This window comes from Pseudorca crassidens, chromosome 11, assembly GCF_039906515.1.
Source record: "Pseudorca crassidens isolate mPseCra1 chromosome 11, mPseCra1.hap1, whole genome shotgun sequence".
Classification (NCBI taxonomy): domain Eukaryota; kingdom Metazoa; phylum Chordata; class Mammalia; order Artiodactyla; family Delphinidae; genus Pseudorca; species Pseudorca crassidens.
The window spans coordinates 97165239-97183931 of NC_090306.1; the positions used below are offsets into that span (position 1 = coordinate 97165239).

The 18693-nt window shown below is 47.7% G+C and overlaps 1 long non-coding RNA gene across 1 annotated transcript; it reads right to left on the minus strand.

The window, feature by feature from the left end:
- Positions 1-1950: 1950 nt before the first annotated feature.
- LOC137202495 (uncharacterized) lies at positions 1951-18673 on the minus strand. Its single transcript, XR_010932635.1, has 3 exons — positions 18520-18673; positions 9440-9553; positions 1951-5192 (listed from the first exon to the last, which is right to left on the minus strand). It is a non-coding gene; the product is annotated as an uncharacterized lncRNA (long non-coding RNA).
- Positions 18674-18693: the final 20 nt, after the last annotated feature.

An 18693-nucleotide genomic window follows, 5' to 3' on the forward strand; every position in this document is an offset into this window, starting at 1 on the left:
TTTCCCCTGTGGCCTCTAGTCCAAGCCCTTCTCATCGTTCTCCTGCTTCCACCATCATCCCTGCTTCCACCGTGGTCCCCTCCAGTCTGTTCTCAACGCCAGCAGCCAAGATATAACTATTCGATATTATCATAATCACTGCTCCCACTATACGGTGCTATAATATGCCAGAAACTGTTCTAAGTGCTTTCTTTATATTAACTTTATATAATCCTCACAATATCCATACAGAGTGAGTACTATTATTATCATCATTTTACAGATAATGAAACTGAGGCACAGAGAAATTAAATAACTTGTCCAAGAAGGGAGGGATAAATTTGGAACATGGGGTTAATAGATACACACTACTAAATATAAAATAGATAAACAACAAGGACCTACTGTATAGCACAGGGAACTATATTCAATATCTTGTAGTAACCTATAATGGAAAAGAATCTGGAAAAGAATACATACATACATATATGTATATATACGTATATATATACATAAAACTTATCCAAGGTCACCCAGCTAGAAAATGGTGGAATTGGGAATCTAAAGACCAAAGAATTCTTAATCACTAAGCTTTTAAAATACAGGTTAGAGCTTCCCTGGTGGCACAGTGCTTAAGAATCTGCCTGCCAATGCAGGGGACACGGGTTCGATCCCCGGTCCGGGAAGATCCCACATGCCGCGGAGCAACTAAGCCCGTGCACCACAACTACTGAGCCTGCGCTCTAGAGCCCGTGAGCCACAACTACTGAGCCCGTGCACCACAACTACTGAGGCTGCGCTCTAAAGCCCGTGCTCTGCAGCAAGAGAAGCCACCACAATGAGAAGCCCGCGCACCGCAACGAAGACCCAATGCAGCCAAAAATAAATAAATTAATTAAAAAATAAAAATAAAAAAAGATAAAATACAGGTTAGCTCATGGTCCTCTTCTGCTTAAGACTCTCCAGAAAGTTTTCCTGTCCTTCTGAGCATAAAAGCCGGAGTCTTTACAATGATCCACATGGCCCCACAGGATCTGCCTCTGCCACTTCTCCCATCACATGTTCTCCAGCCACACTGGCCTCCTCACTGTGTCTTGAACACACCTAGCACGTTCCTGCCTCAGGGCATTTGCACTTGCAGTTTCCTCTGCCTGGAATTCTCTTCCCCACTCCAAGTCTCTGCCCACATGACACCTTCTCAATGGCATCTTCCCTAGTCATGCCTTTAAAAACAGCAGTCCCCACCCCCACTTTATTTTCCTCCGTAGCACTTTTTACCATTTAACATGTTTGTCTGTTTATTTCTTTACTGTCTGGCTCTCCTCACTGAACGTACGTCTCACGAGAGTAGAGATCTTGTCTTTGCTCTATCCCAAATACAAAAGTACCTGGCATTAAAAAAAAAGAAAGAGAGTGGATATATGTGTATATATATATATATATATATATATATATATATATATATATATATATATATATATAACTGATTCACTTTGCTGTACACCTGAAACTGACACAACATTGTAAATCAACTATACTCCAATAAAAATTTAAGAAAAAAGGTACCTGGCATAGAGCAGTTAGGTGCTTAATTGGGAATTGTTGAGCTACTGAATTGATCTTCCCACCAAACCTCCACTTTTCTCTGTGTTCACCATCTCAGAAAAAGATGCCATCAGTCTCCAGTTCCCGCCGGGGGTCTTATCCGAGATTTATCCCTCTCTGCAGAAATCCACCCCCGGATCTTATTGACTCAACTTCCTAAATTTTTTTTTTTTTTTGCGGTACGCGGGCCTCTCACTGTTGTGGCCTCTTCCGTTGCGGAGCACAGGCTCCGGACGCACAGGCTCAGCGGCCATGGCTCACGGGCCCAGTCGCTCCGTGGCATGTGGGATCTTCCTGGACCGGGGCACAAACCCATGTACCCTGCATCGGCAGGCGGACTCTCAACCACTGCACCACCAGGGAAGCCCCCTAAGTATTTTTTAAACCATCCACTTCCCACCATCCTTCTGCCACTTCCTTGGTTCTGCCCTTTCACAACAGATGCCAGGAATGCATACAGTAATACACTGAGTTTGCATATTTTGAATTTTTCTGTGTCTTCTCCACCCCTGCCTCTCCCCATCCATCCCCAAGTCCTCCCAACCCGGGCCCCAACCTGCTCCTCCTCTCTCAGAAAACCCTCCACCATTGGCCCAGCTGCCCGAGCCAGGCACCCGGGAGGCATCCTCAGCTCCCCTCTCTGCCAATCTAAGGCCATTCTTTCTATTTTACCTATTTGGATATTTTGGAAAACTGCCCATTTCCTTTCCTCCTCATGGCCACCATTCTAGTCCAGGCCACCACCCCTGGACTTTTATTTGGGTTTTCTTAGCAGCCTCTTAGTCCTGGTCTCCCTGCCTGCTGCCTGGCCTGGGGTGATCTTCCAAAAACACAAGTATGATCACGTGACTCTCCCACCTAAATGAAGCCCTACTCTTTCCCGTGCACCCTCCCTGACTTGCCATCCCCAGCATCCTGCCACATTCAACTTCAGCCATTGCCCACCACCCCACAACCCACCCCTTGGTCGTGCTGTTCCCTTGGCCTGAAATGCCTTCTCCCTTCTCTGCCTGCCCAATTCCTCTCCCCTCCTAGACCCAGCTCCGAGGTCACTTCCACTGTGAACTCTTCCCTGACCACCCCTTCCCACCTCCCCAGCACTGTGTAATTACCACCTTCCTCACCGGGGGCTCACTCATCCAGTTCTCACGAGCAAGGTCACCCTGGCTGAGATGATTAACAGGTGAAAAAGCAGTTTGGGGGGCCCAAATGGCAAAGGCCTTAGTAAACACCTTCTGTGAATCTGGGACTGTTCCCAGAATCCCAAGGTCAAATGGTAGATGCATGTGGCATGAGAAGAGGGAAATGGGACTGGGAAAGAGAAGGAGAAGGGACGAGAACCAACATGTTTGGAGCAGATTCTATGTTCTCGTGCTAAAGGCTCTGAAGATGCTACTTCATTTAATCATCATCACATCGCTGGGAGGTAGTAGGGATTTTAAAAACAAAGGAACTGGTGTATAGGATTTCCAAAACTAATAAAGGTAGCATTTCAAAGCCGTGGGGGAAAGAAGAGACTATTCAATAGAAGACTTTAATGTGAAATTGGCTATATACTTGGAAACAATCAAGTTGGACCCCTTACACTGCATTAAAACTCCAAATGGAGTAAACACAACCATTTAAGTGATTATTTATGTGAATTTGGGGTAGGGGAGGTCTTTCTCAGCATAACACAGAAGGCGGCCACCAGAAAGGAAAGTACTAAGAGACTTGACTACGTAAAAGTGTAAACGCTTTAGGTCAACAAATTAAGTTAAAAAGACAATGGAAAACTGGGAAAAATACTTCCTACATGTTACCAGAGAGAAATATAGGTTCCTAATCTAAACAGACAATTCACATAGGAAGAAATTTAAATGGGCCAGAGTTCAATTTTTCTAGTAACCAGCGAAATATAAATTAAATCAAATTGAAGTACCATTTAAAATTTACCAAATTAGGGACTTCCCTGGTGGTGCAGTAGTTAAGAATCCACCTGCCAATGTAGGGGACACGGGTTCGAGCCCTGGTCTGGGAAGATCCCACATGCCACGGAGCAACTAAGCCCGTGTGCCACAACTACTGAGCCTGCACTCTAAAGCCCGCGAGCCACAACTGCTCAAGCCCATGCACCTAAAGCCCGTGCTCTGCAACAAGAGAAGCCACTGCAATGAGAAGCCCATGCACTGCAACAAAGAGTAGCCCCTGCTCGCTGCAACTAGAGAAAGCCCGTGCGCAGCAATGAAGACCCAATGCAGCCAAAATAAATTAATTAATTAAAAAAATAAATTTTACTAAATTATCAAACATTCATTTTAATAAAACGAGAGCGTCATGGGGCGCCATGGGAGAATGCATCATAAAACTGCCGATGAGAGAAACTGTGACAACCGTAAAGGTTATAAACGTCTTTTGCATTCTAGGGCAGCAGAGGGGATCTGTTTACAGAGACGATCGTCCCTTTGTTCTGGATTGTCTTGGAAAGACCACTTTCTTGAGCCCTCTTGGTCAGGCAGCTGTGAAGTAAGAGCTTCCTGCTGTTCTTGGGGACGCCCAAAGACAGCTGCTTTAGACTAAGATGTTAAGTATTCTATTCAGTTATATAAACTGGGTCAGCTAGTTAAAGAACTTTTTCTCCCCCCTTAATCTCGATTTTGGACTGCTCTGTGCAGGAGGGTGTAGGAGAAGGAGGTGAAGCAAGCTTTAGACGGGAGGCCAGGATTTCTTCTCCCCTGGGGTGGGGGGATGGGGAGGTCTACATGCTGGGCAATAGGGACCCAGTCAAGGGCACTGAGCCCCTGCACAGAGGCCAGTGGGGGCTAAGAAGAAAGCAGGCATGTGGCCCCCGTGAAGAATCCCAGACTGTGGACTTCCGGTTTATTTTTAATTTTTAAATATTTATTTATTTATTTGGCTGTGCTGGGTCTTTAGTTGCGGCCTGTGGACTCTTAGTTACGGCATGTGGGATCTAGTTCCCTGACCAGGGATCGAACCCAGGCCCCCCTGCATTGGGAGCACGGAGTCTTAACCACTGGACCACCAGGGAAGTCCCTGATCTCTGATTTACATCTGTCTTTTGTTCTCCCCAAACCTGCAGCCAGGTTTTGTCAGGTTGGTGGTAGCTGTGTTTTAGGGAATTCAGGGGGGGGTGCTGAGCCCAGAGAAGCCATCCTGAGAGCTGAAGCCTGGAGATGTCACCAGATGGCAGGAGGTTACCCATTTCTGGGGAGAAGGGCAGTGGTCCAGAGGAAGGGAGGTGGCCGAGGTGACGAGTGGCAACCAGGTCAGAGCAGGAAACAGAAAGCATGGCTTGGAAGTCACTGGCAAAGTGAGCCTTGGAAGGCGTGGTCTCCCGGGCTGACGCTTAGGTGATTTTCACTTCAGTATTAGAGAGCAGAGTGGCCCAGGGGATGCAGAATCCCAGGACCCCTGGCTGCAGGTTGGAGGCAGGAGAACAAGCCCTTTTATATGCTGGGTGACTGGAAACTGCACCTGCAAACTGGAAGACAATTTTCCAATTGCAGCAAAACCTTTTAAAAATGTGCATCTTCTGACCCGACAAAACCATTTCCGGGAGTTTATCAGAAGGTCAAAGAAAGGTAACTGTACAGCAGGGATCTGTGAACCTGGATGGGGAACAAAGACACGACACCTTTATTTCCAGGAACGTCTCGATGAAATTTAGCACTTCCTTCACTTACAAATATAGGCAGCAAACCACAGTAGAATTAGCCATACCTGTGGCTTTGCTGTCAACAGAAATCACAGCGTTGCAGAAATCAGAGCGTCGGCCACTCATCACCATTTCAGAGTTCCATCATTATTAGCCCCGCTATGGGATCTTGCTATTAAATGCATTCATAAGAAGCACAGCCATAAGTACAACCCATTTTCTTTTGTTTCATAAGACTATTTTTTAGAGCAGGTTCAGGTTTACGTAAAAGTTGAGTGGTGATCATTTTGAAATGTACAGAAATATCGAATCACTCTGCTGTGCACCAAGAACTAACATAATATTGTAGGTCATTATATTTCAAAAACAACTGAACAAACTCATAGAAAAAGAGATCAGATTTGTGGCAGGGGTGGGGGGTGGGGAAAGGGGGAATTGGATGAAGGTGGTCAAAAGTACAAACTTCCAGTTATAAGATAAATAAGTACTAGGGATGTAATGCACAACCTGATAAATATAATGAATGCTGCTGTATGTTACATATGAAAAGTTTTGAAGGAAGTAAATCCTAAGAGTTCTCATCACAAGGAAAACAACTTTTTTCTATTTTTTTAAATTTTGTATCTATATGAGACGATGGATATTCACTAAACTTACTGGGGTCATCATTTCATGATGTATGTTAGTCAAATCACTATGTTGTACACTTTAAACTTATACAGTGCTGTGCGTCAGTAATATCTCAGTAAAACCGACAGAAAATAAAATTGAGCAGGAGGGAATTCCCTGGTGACCCAGTGGTTAGGACTTGGCGCTTTCGCTGCCAAGGGCCCGGGTTCAATCCCAGGTTGGGGAACTAAGATCCCACAAGCCACGCTGCGTGGCCAAAAAAAAAAAAAAAAAAAAAAAAAAAAATTAAAATTGAGCAGGAAGGGACTTCCCTGGTGGTGCAGTGGTTAAGAATCCGCCTGCCGATGCAGGGGACACGGGTACGAGCCCTGGTCCGGGAAGATCCCACATGCCACGGAGCAACTAAGCCCATTAGCCGTAACTACCAAGCGTGTGCTCTAGAGCCTGTGAGCCACAACTACTGAGCCCGCGCGCCTCAACAAAGAGTAGACCCCGCTCGCCACAACTAGAGAAAGCCCGTGTGCAGCAACGAATTCCCAACGCAGCCAAAAATAAATAAATAAAAATTTTAAAAAGTGTTAACAAAAATTGGGCTTCCTTGGTGGCGCAGTGGTTGAGAGTCCGCCTGCCGATGCAGGGGACACGGGTTCGTGCCCCGGTCTGGGAAGATCTCACATGCCGCGGAGCGGCTGGGCCCGTGAGCCATGGCCGTTGAGCCTGCACGTCCGGAGCCTGTGCTCCGCAACGGGAGAGGCCACAACAGTGAGAGGCCCGCGTACCGGGGAAAAAAAAGAAAAAAAAAAAAAAAAAATTGAGCAGGAAATACAGAAAGTTCCCACATACTTCTCATCTCACTGCCCCCAGAGTTTACCCTATTATTAATGTCCTGCATTACTGATACATTTGTCACCATTGTTAAACCAATAATGATGCATTATTATTACTACTTTGAAAAAATTTGTTTTGTTGAAGTACAGTTGTGTTAATTTCTACTGTACAGCAAAGTGATTCAGTTATACATATATATATTCTTTTTTATATTCTTTTCCATTATGGTTTATCACAGGATATCGAATATAGTTCCCTGCTCTGTACAGTAGGACCTTGTTGTTTACCCATTCTATATATAATAGTTTTCATCTGCTAACCCCAAACTCCCAATCCCTCCCTCCCCCATCCCCCTTCTCCCTTGGCAACCACAAGTCTGTTCTCTATGTCTGTGTGTCTGTTTCTGTTTCATAGATAAGTTCATTTGTGTTATATTTTAGATTCCACATATAAGTGATACAAAATGGTATTTATCTTTCTCTTCCTGACTTACTTCACTTAGTATGCTAATCTCTAGGCCCATCCATGTTGCTGCAAATGGCATTATTTCAATCTTTTTTATGGCTGAGTAGTATTTCATTGTATATATGAATGATACATTATGCTTAACTAAAGTCCACAGTTTACATCAGGGTTCACTCTTTATGTTGCACATTCTATGGGTTTTGACAAATGCATAATGTCACGTATCCACCATTACAGTACCATATAGAATATTTGCATTGCCCTAGAAATGCCCTGTGCTTCACCTATTCCTCCCTTCCTCTCTCTTCCTGAACCCCTGGAACCACTGATTTTTTACTGTGTCTAGTTCTGCCTTTTCCAGAATGTCATATAGCTGGTATCATACAGTACGTGGCCTTTTCAGACTGGCTTCGTTACTTAACAATATGCAGTTAAGGTTACCCCACGTCTTTTCATGAAGCTTAATAGCTCTTTTTTTTTTTTTTGGCCGTGCTGTGTGGCTTGCAGGATCTTAATTCCTTGACTGGGGATTGAACCCCCGGCCACAGCAGTGAAAAGTGCAGAGTCCTAACCACTGGAACGCCAGGGAAGTCCCAATAGCTCATTTCTTTTTATCTCTGATAATATTTCCTTGTCTGGATTCCCACAGTTCTTTATCCATTCATCTACTGAAGGATATCTTGGTTGCTTCAGTTTTGGCAATCATGAATAAAGCTTCTATAAATATCCATGTGCAGGTTTTTGTGTGGATGTAATTTTCAACTCATTTAGATAAATACTAAGGTGCGCAATTACTGGATCATATTGTGAAACTATGTTTAACTCTGTAAGAAACCACCAAACTGTCTTCCAAAGTGTCTGTGCCGTTTTGCATTCCCACCAGCAATGAAGGAAAATTCCTCTTGTTCTACGTCCTTGCGAGCATTTGGTGGTGTCAGTGTTTTGGATTTTAGACATTCTAATAAGTATGTAGTGGTAACTCATTGTTGTTTAATTTGCAGTTCCCCAAAGACATGTGGAGCATCTTTTCACATGCTTATTTGCCATTTCTGCTCCAGGTTTAATCATAAGCTTAGGTGATGCTTTCTGTAGGAAGACTATCCTCCCCCACTGTTATCAGTTAGCCTTTGCTGTGTAACAGACTATTCCAAAACTCAGTCGTTTATTTATTTATTTTTAATATTTATTTCTATTTATTTATTTGGTTGTGCCGGGTCTTAGTTGCGGCAGGCGGGCTGCTTAGTTGAGGCTCCAGGGCTCCTTAGTTGCAGCACGTGGGCTCCTTAGTTGTGGCATGCGAACTTTTAGTTGCAGCATGCATGCGGGACCTAGTTCCCTGACAAGGGATCGAACCCGGGCCCCCTGCCTTGGGAGTGCGGAGTCTTAGCCACTGCTCCACCAGGGAAGTCCCAAAACTCAGTGGTTTAAAATAAACTCACACTTCTGTGGGTGTTGCGGGGTTCAGCTGATCGCGGCTGGGCGGGGCTGGGTGGGGCTGGGTGCTTCAGGCCACAGCCAGCCTGAAGACCCGTGGGCTGCTCTGTTCCATGGGTCTCACACCTTCTTTGGACCGCTGTAGCCCAATTTTAAAACATATTTTGATAAATGTGTTTCAGGATAATTGGTTTCCTTTGCAAACTTTGGTATATTATTTTATGCGTTTTAAAATATTATTTTTGGGGGGTGACAGGCTTCTCCTGGTGGCCAGGGGCTCTCTTGCACAGAGAAGGTTAAGAAATCTTGGTCTACAGGGATACACCATGCAACCTGGAGTTGAATCCTGAGGAGCAGGAAACAACCAAGACATCATGCAAGGGAAACTGGTTAATTAATCCTGGTTGTATCTTTACAATGGAATACCATGAGGGAAATAAGAACTTTATTGTAGAAGAATAATGAAATAAAACATTAAAATTATATTCAGTGGAAAAAACAGGTTATAAAATAATATGTACAGTGCTATCCAACTGCTTCCCTGCACCCCTGGTACCTACTGACCTGCTTTTGGTGACTACAGTTTTGCCTAAGAACTACTCATTAAAGAAAATAAACAATTGATGAGATGTTTAGAGAAGTTAGCTGAATTCCCTAAGGTTGGGCACCTCCTCCGGGAAGCCTTTTGGATTCTCCATCCTCTTTATTCCTCCCCGCCCCCACCCCATCCAGCATGTCTGTCCTTCTACGCCAAACCCAGGGTGTGTTTTTACTAATCACTGATTCAGGTTCATCTCTCTCTCTCCATTTGCTTCTCAAGGGCAGGGGCTCCATGTTACTTACCTTTCAACCTCCAGCACCTTCTATAGCAGCAACAAGGCCATTTATGGAGAACTCATTGGGTGCCGGGTGCATGCAAAACTCCTCACCGATGTCTATTCTATCTTCCCAGCAATCCTGAAAAGAGGATGGTAAAATTCCTTCCATTTAACTGATGAGACAAAGAAAGCTCAGAGAGGTTAAGCAACTCATCTGAGGTCACACAGTAAAGGGCTGAGCTGGGACTTGAACCAGGTCTGTCTGAGTCCAGAGTCGTGCATATACCGCCCTCTCTAAGGGTCTGATGCACGGTAGGTGCTAGGTAGGTATTTGTTGAATGAGTGGCTGGATGGAGGGCCACGCAGCTAGCAGTGTTCTAGCTGAGACTCAAACACCGGTCCTGCTTTTTCCATAGCCCTCTGGATGCTCAGGAAAGACACCTTTTGCCCTTTTCTTTGTCAGTTCTGACCGTCTTCCAGCAAACTCCCCTTCCTTTGGGCTCCTGAAGCCTGGGGTGGGCACTGGGGGTCTGGGGTGCTCAGGGAGGGGTCTGGAGCACCGGAAAGGAGAGGCCTTGTCTCCAGGAGCTGCCAGGTGGGGGAACAGCCTGCCTGGCAGATGGGCAGCCTGGTGGCACCGGGCTGGACTCAAGGAGGACCTGCTTCCCTTGATGGCTCGGAAGCCAGGAGTCTCCACAGACAGAGCTGAGGGGCAGATGCAGGAGGGAGGTCACGACTGGGCCCTGGGGGTGGCTGGCCAGAGGAGTCCCCTGCACAGATATCCTCCAGAGGGTTGAGCCACAGGAGGCAGGGACAGGAGCCACAGGACATGGTGCTGTCCGCGAGCACCCGGCCATGGTCAGGAGCTGGAACCAAGCTGGGGAAGGATCCCAGCCTCGGTCATGCTGCTGGCTGGGGGCCGGGGCACATTCCTGCCGGAGTCGGCTTCCTCTTGTCACGCTGGGCTATTTCCAGGGGTTGGCAGGGACCAGAGGAAGTCAGATCCACCCGGGGCTCCAAGGGGCCTGCGTTCACATCCTGGCTCTGCCACATTCTAGCTGTCACTTCAACTCCCCGGGCCTCAGTCTCCCTCTCCGTAATAAGAGCACCAGTTTGGACATCTTTGCATACATTCCCCCGCGTGTTGTGAACCCACGACAACACTGTGAAGTGGGTATTACGGCTCCACTTTAGAGAGGAATTCACACCGTCATATCGGATTAGAGGCCCACCTGACTCCAGTATGACCACATATTAACATATTACATCTGGGACTTCCCTGGCGGTCCAGTGGTTACAACTTCGTGCTTCCACTGCAGGGGGCGTGGGTTCGATCCCTGATTGGGGAACTAAGATCCCACATGCCAGGCAGCACGGCCAAAACAAAACAAAACAAAACATATTACAGCTGCAACGACCTATTTTCAAATAAGGTCACATTCTGAGGTACTGGAGATTAGGACTTCATGAATCTGGGGGGACACGATTCAACCCATAACAACACTGTCATGAAGTAGGGGGTCACAAAGACAGCCCTTGAAGCAAAGGAGCTCCACTGCTTCCTAGCTGTGTGACCTTGGGCAAGTGACCTAACTTCTCCGGGCTTCATTTTTCATGACTGTAAAATAGGGATTGTGCGTATCACTGACAGACGGCTCCAGCTGCTGCCTTTCCAGATCCACCCTCATGTTCCTGCCGAGGTTGCAGGAATGGACTGCTCCTAACTAGTGACTGAGCAGAGGGGAGCTAACTCGGGCTGGTCCCCACGAGACACAGTACGCCTTTAACCAGGACTCTCCAGGTCACCTGACTGACACTTTCCTATGACTGCACTACCTACCATCTGAGACCCTTCTTACTCAACCCCCCGCCCCCCTGCCACCCCCAGGAGTCAGACCTTCAGACCTTCATCATGGTCTGATGGCATATCCCAGACAGGGCTAATAGTAACACATTCCACGCGAGTGGTTATGACAACCCTGCATACGAAGTAATATGTGTAAAGCACTGAGAAAAGTGCTTGGCACTTGGTACGTGCTCAATAAAAGTTCATTCATTCACAAAGCATTTATTTAGTGTCTGCTATGTGCGAAACACTGCGGTTGCAGAGATGACTAAAACCTAGTCCCGGCTTTCAAAGAGGTCACAGCATCTTTGAAGAGGTAAACCAAAGTGAAGATAGCAGTAGTGCACAGAGAAATTGAGAGCACGACGTGATGGTGAGCATTCTGGAAATGATCTTAAAGGAGTAATTCAGGGGAAAGTAAAGCTGTGAACGTGAGGATGCCTGGGGCTTTCTCCACCACCCACAATCCACCCCGCGCCCAGGAATCACAGAGATCAGAACGATCAGCCTCAAATCCAGATCTGATCACATCCTTCCCCAGCTGCCAGGCACCTGGAGGCCCCCAGACACTTACGGATCACGAAGCACCGCTGGTCCTGCCCCTGCCTCTGCTCCAGCTTTGGCTCAGCCTCACCAACACTGAAGCCAGACAGACCATCGCTTCAGGCGTTAGCTGCCACCTTTCTTTCTCTACCAGTTGTATGCTCTTGCAGGTACCTCTGCCTGGAACACCCTTCCCTTCCATATCATTTGACCACCTCCTATGTATCCTTCAGGTCTCAGCTAAGATGTCACTTCCTCTGGGAAGCCTTCCCTGATTTCCTAAGTCAGAGGAGGTGGCCCTCTTCTGGGTCCCCTAGCCCCATGCTAGCCCTGTCACACTGCTCTGCCAGGGTCTGGTTCCTTGTCTGTTTCCTTGCAGGACTGTGAGTTCCTTCAGGGCAGGAACTGTGTTTACATTTCTATTTTTAATTTTTTATGAAAAATTTCAAACATACACAAAAAAGGGAGAGAACAGCACCATAAAATCCCATTCACGCATCACCCCAGATTATACTGATTTTGTCCCACTGGTTCTATCTCTCTCCCCTTGTTTCCTTTTTTCCCCTTTGCTAAAATTGTAAAGCAAATCATTCCCTCCCCCCGCCATGTATTTCACAGTGCTTCTCTAAGAAATTGAATGAATGGTTTTCAATCATATGAATGACTGCTGCCAAGCTGTTTATAATAGCCTCCAGCTGGAAACACGCTTATCAGCTAACGTTTGAAAATGAGGGGGTGCTCAGAGGACTCTGATGCATCCTTTCAGATGGTCAGTATGAAGACCACACAGCCCCATGGCAAAATGCTTGTGACCAAGAAAAGCCCAGAGAGGCAGAGAGCCCAGCCCAAGGTGGTCTCTGCATTCTCTTTTGGCAACCGGGCCAAAATATCTGCTTGGGTTCCCAGCCAGAATGGAGAAGGCAGAAAGGAAGGTGGGGATGAGGGTGGTGGGATGTGGGCGAATCTGCTATTCTCTCTTCCAAGTATTTTCAGCGTCTTTAACAGCACCTTTCCAAGCTGTTACCTGCAAGCCAGATTCGCTGCAGGGCTGTGTGTGAGGCTGAACAAAGGACTGATGGCACCTGCTGGCTCCATGGGGAGCTTGCTGGAGCCAGGGAAAGCCTTGCTGAAGATCTCATGACAAAGGGCGGATCCAACCCCCAGGCACAGCCCTTCTCAGCTCCCAGAAGGTGGCCACCGAGCTGCATGGCTGTTTGTTCTGCATGGCTGTTTGTTCTTCTGCTGTTGGGGGTTTGGAAAGGCCACGGTGTGGTGGCATGGAGTTACCTGATGTCCCGGGCCATGTGTGTGCTTCACCGCGCATCGGGGCCCTTGTCCCTGCCAGGTGGCTTGCCCACCTGGGCACCTGGAGCTTGCTCTGGCCGTTTAAACAGTTATCAAGGTCAGCAGTTGTGACATCTTTGTTCCTTGGCAGAAGCATGACTTGGACTGCTGGCAAACTCTGACCCACAGGGTTGTCCTGGGGAAAACAGGATCCACTTTACAGCTTGGTTCCCAGGCACGGTGACCCCAGAAAAGGGGGCCTGTCCCCAGCGGACTTCCTTGGATCCACCCCTACCCCTTGGGAGCTCAGTGTCCTGCAAACAGGAGGCGCTGAGTTAATGCTTGTTCTCCCAAATGTCATGCTGAGCCCAGCGTCCTTTTGCTCCCTGGAAGATCAGACTCGAGGCATTTTGGAAAAAGGACCCATCATGGTGCATTGGTTAGGGGGTCAGGGGTGGAAAGAGACATTGGGGGGTTATCTAGAAGCCCCAAGTCTAGTCCCAGCTCCCCTGTAAGTCACTTGGGGACCTTGGGACTGCCTGTCCCCCACTTGCCTCATCTACCAATGTATCCATTCATCTCTGACTCTTCAATCAATTTGATGCCACACACGGTCACTGAGAAGCTTCCCCAGGGCCTACGAGGAGACCCAGAGCTGAAATGCCATAGTTCCTGTCCTCGGAAAGGTCACTCCAAACAATAACTGTGTTTTTTTTTTTGTTTTTTTTTTTTGCGGTACATGGACCTCTCATTGCCGTGGCCTCTCCCGCCACGGAGCACAGGCTCCGGACGCGCAGTCTCAGCAGCCATGGCTCACGGGCCCAGCCGCTCCACGGCATGTGGGATCTTCCCGGACCGGGGCACGAACCCGTGTCCCCTGCATCGGCAGGTGGACTCTCAACCACTGCGCCACCAGGGAAGCCCTGTGGTTTTAAATGATCAAAAAATGACTGAGGGAGTGATTCTTGGTGAGGGAATTGATGAGGTTCAGGGCAGGCCACCTCCAAACATGCCACTCTGGCATATTGATTATTTTGAATTAAAGTTTTGGGAAACAGCCAGTGCGAGAACATGCTTACCCTCCTTTGTCCCCCTGAAAAAGCAGGAAATAAATCTCCCATGTGAAGATACCCTCTACCAGGAGGAGAGGAGGCATCCTTATTGCCAGAGATAGCGAATTCAAGGTCTCAAGGCCAAGAAGGCTGTATAAACAAACTTTGTTACTTCTTCATTAATTTGCTACCCCAAGGAAAAAGGCTTCCGTGTTGTCAAATCTTCACAAGTAATTGTTTCTTTGCCTACAAGGTATAAAAGCTGCCTGCTTTAGTCACTTCTTTGAGCTTCATATGTTTGGGGCTCCTGGACGTTCGAAATTAAATTTGATTGTTTTTCTCCTGTTGATCTGTCTTATGCCAATTTAATTATATTAGACCAGCCAAAGAGAACCTAGAAGGGCAGAGGGAAATTTTTCCTCCCCTACAGGATCAAGAAAAATGTCAAGGGCTTTCATTCGCTAAGGGTCTTGAAGATGGAGCAGAAGTTCACCGGGCAGGCAAGTGTGGGAACCACAGGGACAAAGACGGAGGCAGGAAACACGTGGTTGTCTGAGAAACTTGAAGAAGTTATGCCGAGGCTTAGCTGGGAAGGGCCTTGGCGGGTCTGCTTACTTCACTGGTTGCCAGGAAAGGCCTTGGTGTCTCCTACTAATGTGTTTTTACCCACAACAGCAGGACACTTTTTTTTTTTTTTAATTTTGTTTTATTTGTTTTTGGCTGCGTTGGGTCTTCATTGCTGCGCACAGGCTTTCTCTAGTTGTGGCGAGCAGGCGCTACTCTTTGTTGCGGTGCACAGGCTTCTCATTGCGGTGGCTTCTCTTGTTGCGGAGCACGGGTTCTAGGCGCACAGGCTTCAGTAGTTGTGGCACGCGGGCTCAGTAGTTGTGGCTTGCGGGCTCTAGAGCGCAGGCTCAGTAGCTGTGGCACACGGGCTTAGTTGCTCCACGGCATGTGGGATCTTCGCGGATTCTTTTTTTTTTTTTTTTTTTTGCGTTACGCGGGCCTCTCACTGCTGTGGCCTCTCCCGTTGCGGAGCACAGGCTCCAGACGCGCAGGCTCAGCGGCCATGGCTCACGGGCCCAGCCGCTTCGCGGCATGTGGGATCTTCCCAGACCGGGGCACGAACCCATGTCCCCTGCATCGGCAGGCAGACTCTCAACCACTGCGCCACCAGGGAAGCCCTGGCAGGCGTATTCTTAACCACTGTGCCACCAGGGAAGTCCCAGCAGGACACTTCTGACACCGAGTGTGTGGTTCCCCCAGCCAGCAATTCTCCAGCTCTCTGCAGACACCAATGGGGTGCCCTGTAATTTAATTCATTCTAATGCTAAGTGCCTGGAGTCAGTGCAGACCCCACAGGTTAAGGGCCGAGTACACAAGACTGTCCCCCTCTTCAGTTGCAAGTAGAGATTCCTCAGGTTACCCACATTTCTGTACAATTTGGCTACAAATCAGGGATTCCCTCCACCCCCTCCTCACCTTTCATAATTTGCTATAACAGCTCACATAACTCAGGGAAACACCTTACTTCTGCCGGTTTATTACAAAGGATACAAACAGCTACATGAAGAGGTACATAGGGTAAGATCTGGTAGGGTCCACAGAGAACAGAGCTTCTGTCCCCATGGAGTTTGGGGTGTACCACGCTCCCAGGAAGTGCATGCACTCACAACTCAGAAGCTCTCCAAACCCCTTCGTTTAGGGTTTTTATGGAGGTTCCATTACATAGGCATGAATGATGAAATCACTGGCCACTGGTGATTAACTCAATTTCCAGCCCCTCTCCCCTCCCTGGGGCAGGGGAGGGGGGACTGAAAGTTCCAATCCTCTAATCACAAGGTTGGTCCCTCTGCGATGAACCCCCAACCTGAAGTTATCTAGGGGCCTCCTGACACCAGTCACTCATTAACCGTAAACTCCAGTACAGTGGAAAGCTGCTTGTTACGAAAAACAAAAGATGCTCCTATCACCTCTGTCAGGAAATTTCAAAACCCTTTCAGAAGCTCTGTGCTAGGAACTGGGACGAAGACGAAATATACATGTCTTACTATATTACAACATTGCAGAGTCAGACCTGAGTTCAAAATCCTGACATTTCTATGTTGGCTGACTTGCTGAATTGGAGTTTCCTGCTTTATAAATTAGGAGATTACAATACCTATCTCACCAGGTTGGGGTGAGAAGTAAATAAGTGTATGATGAAAAAACATCCAACAAGTTCCTGGCATCCAGTAGATGCTCAATGTGTGTTTATTCTCTTTTAAAAAATTAAAGTTTACTCTGAATGTAATAAACATCAGCACCTACCACAGGTCAGGTCTCCCCGTGGCATCTCATTGAATCCTTGCAGTCATTCTGTCAGGTAGATTATCACTCTCATTCTACAGAGGAGGATACTGAGGCTCAGAGAGGGCAGGTGGCTTGTTCAAGGTCACACAGGCGACAGGATATGGAGCCGGAATTAGAACGGAGTGGGCTGGACTCCAAATCTTAATTCTTTCCAGACTCTTCCTCAACAGACAAACCACCAGGCCTCAGCAACCCCGTTCATGGCAGAGACTGCACGTAAGCTCCTGGTATCCATTTCCCAATCTTTTTTCGGTAACAGAAACTGTAGTTGGTCACTTTGTAGCTCAGTCCAAAGCCTTCATTTCCTGACCTCCCTTTCAGTGAGATATGGCCATGGGGCTAGGTTACTGCCATTCAGATGTAAGGAGAAGCATCATGAGGAACCTCTGAAGTCTCCTTAAAAGGGAAGGGAGATTGCTTGCAAGTAAATGTTGATTTGAAAAAAAAAAAAAAAGGAGGAGGAAGCAAATGCCATCTTCCTACCTTTCTCTTTCCTTCCTGCTGGATGAACTCAGACTAAATGACCGGAGCTCAAGCAGTCATCTTGGGCCATGTGAAGCTGTGCTGGTAGGACAGCAAGATGGTGAATCACCGTCCCAGTCCTAGACTGCCTCCCTCTTCCCTCTTCTGAATATCAGCTCTTCTCTATTAAGCCTTTACTTCAGCATTTAAACAGGCTCAAGTTTCTCCCAACCTAAAAGAAAAAACTCTTCTCAAACCCATGTTCCCTCCCACCAACTGGGAAGAACCACCTATTCTCAAGGTTTTTGTGTCTCCATTTCCCAGCCATTCCTCAACTCACTGCATCTGGGTTTCCGTCCTACCATTCCATCCGAATTGCCTGGGCCAAGGGCCTCCGGACAGCTAAATCTAACAGGCTTTCTTCGGTTACCTTCTAACTGGATCTCTCAGAAGCATGTCATGTTGCTCCCCATGCCCCCCTCATCTTGGGTTCTGTGCCACCTCTGCTCCCCCTGCCTCTCTAGCTGCTTACTCTCTGTTGGCTTTGCTTACTAACCCGCTGCTCTGAGCTCTAGTCTTCTCTGTCTAAGGAATGATCTGACTTCTTTTCTTGCATGTCTCAAAAGCAACTCAAACTCAACATATCCAGGGAATTCCCTGGCGGTCCAGTGGTTAGGACTCCGCGCTTTCACTGCCGAGGGCCGGGGTTCAACCCCTGGTCGGGCAACTAAGATCCCACAAGCCACGCTGCGCAGCCAGAAAAACCCAACATGTCGAAAATGAACATTCTCCCTCTCCTCAGACCTAGCTGTTCTTGCCAGAAATCTGGGAGAATCTTTGACACATCTCTTCCCATCATCACCCACAACCAATCCGTGGTCAAGCCCTGACGATTTCATCTCCTAAATAAAGTTCACCGCCATCAGCTGACACAAACCACTCTAGGGACTGTTGCCTGGATCCAGTACAACATTCTCCTAATTGGTCTTTCTGTCTCCACGCCAATCCTCTTCTAAACACCAATTTTGTACACAGTAGTCAAAGGGATCTTTCTACCAACAGGGTCATGTCAATGGCTTGCTCAGAAGTCAACAACTTTCCTTTGTCCTCCAGACAAATAGCCCAACTCCTGCCCGGGGCTAGCGAGGTCAGAGCCTGCCCCCTACCCCCTTCATCTCACTCCCCCTCCATCTCTGTTCCAGCCACAGCGGCCTTCGGTGACACCCATGCTTCCTGAACCCACCCGCTCCCTTTCCTCGTGCCTTGTGCACTAGCTGTCCCCTCCAGCCCTTCCTTGTCGCCAGTTACCTGCCACACTGCCACGCCTGCCACATGCATAAACTCCCTTCCCAGTAAGCAGCAGCATTCGAAATGACTTACGCATGTAAATGTTGTCCTTCCCAATTAACATGTTAGCTTTTGGAGGGCCTGTCTTGCTTGCTGCTTCACCCCAAAGGGCCAGGCACAGTCACCCAATGAATATTTATTGAGTGAATGAATAATTCGCCCTCTCCCGCCCCCATAGTGCTCATAAAGTACCCTAATCCAGGGTCTTAGGAGCCCCACCTGAAAGGGATCCTGAAGAAAGTTCTGTAAATAAAGATGAAGAGGGGCTACTACATAAAGAAGTCGTCCTTCCCTTTCTTTTACGGGAGAAAGGGTGGAAGAGCGCGCCTGCGCACTCGCTTCCCTACGGCCGCATCCTACTTCGGCCGTAGGGTGGCGCTGGGCTCAAGCTTC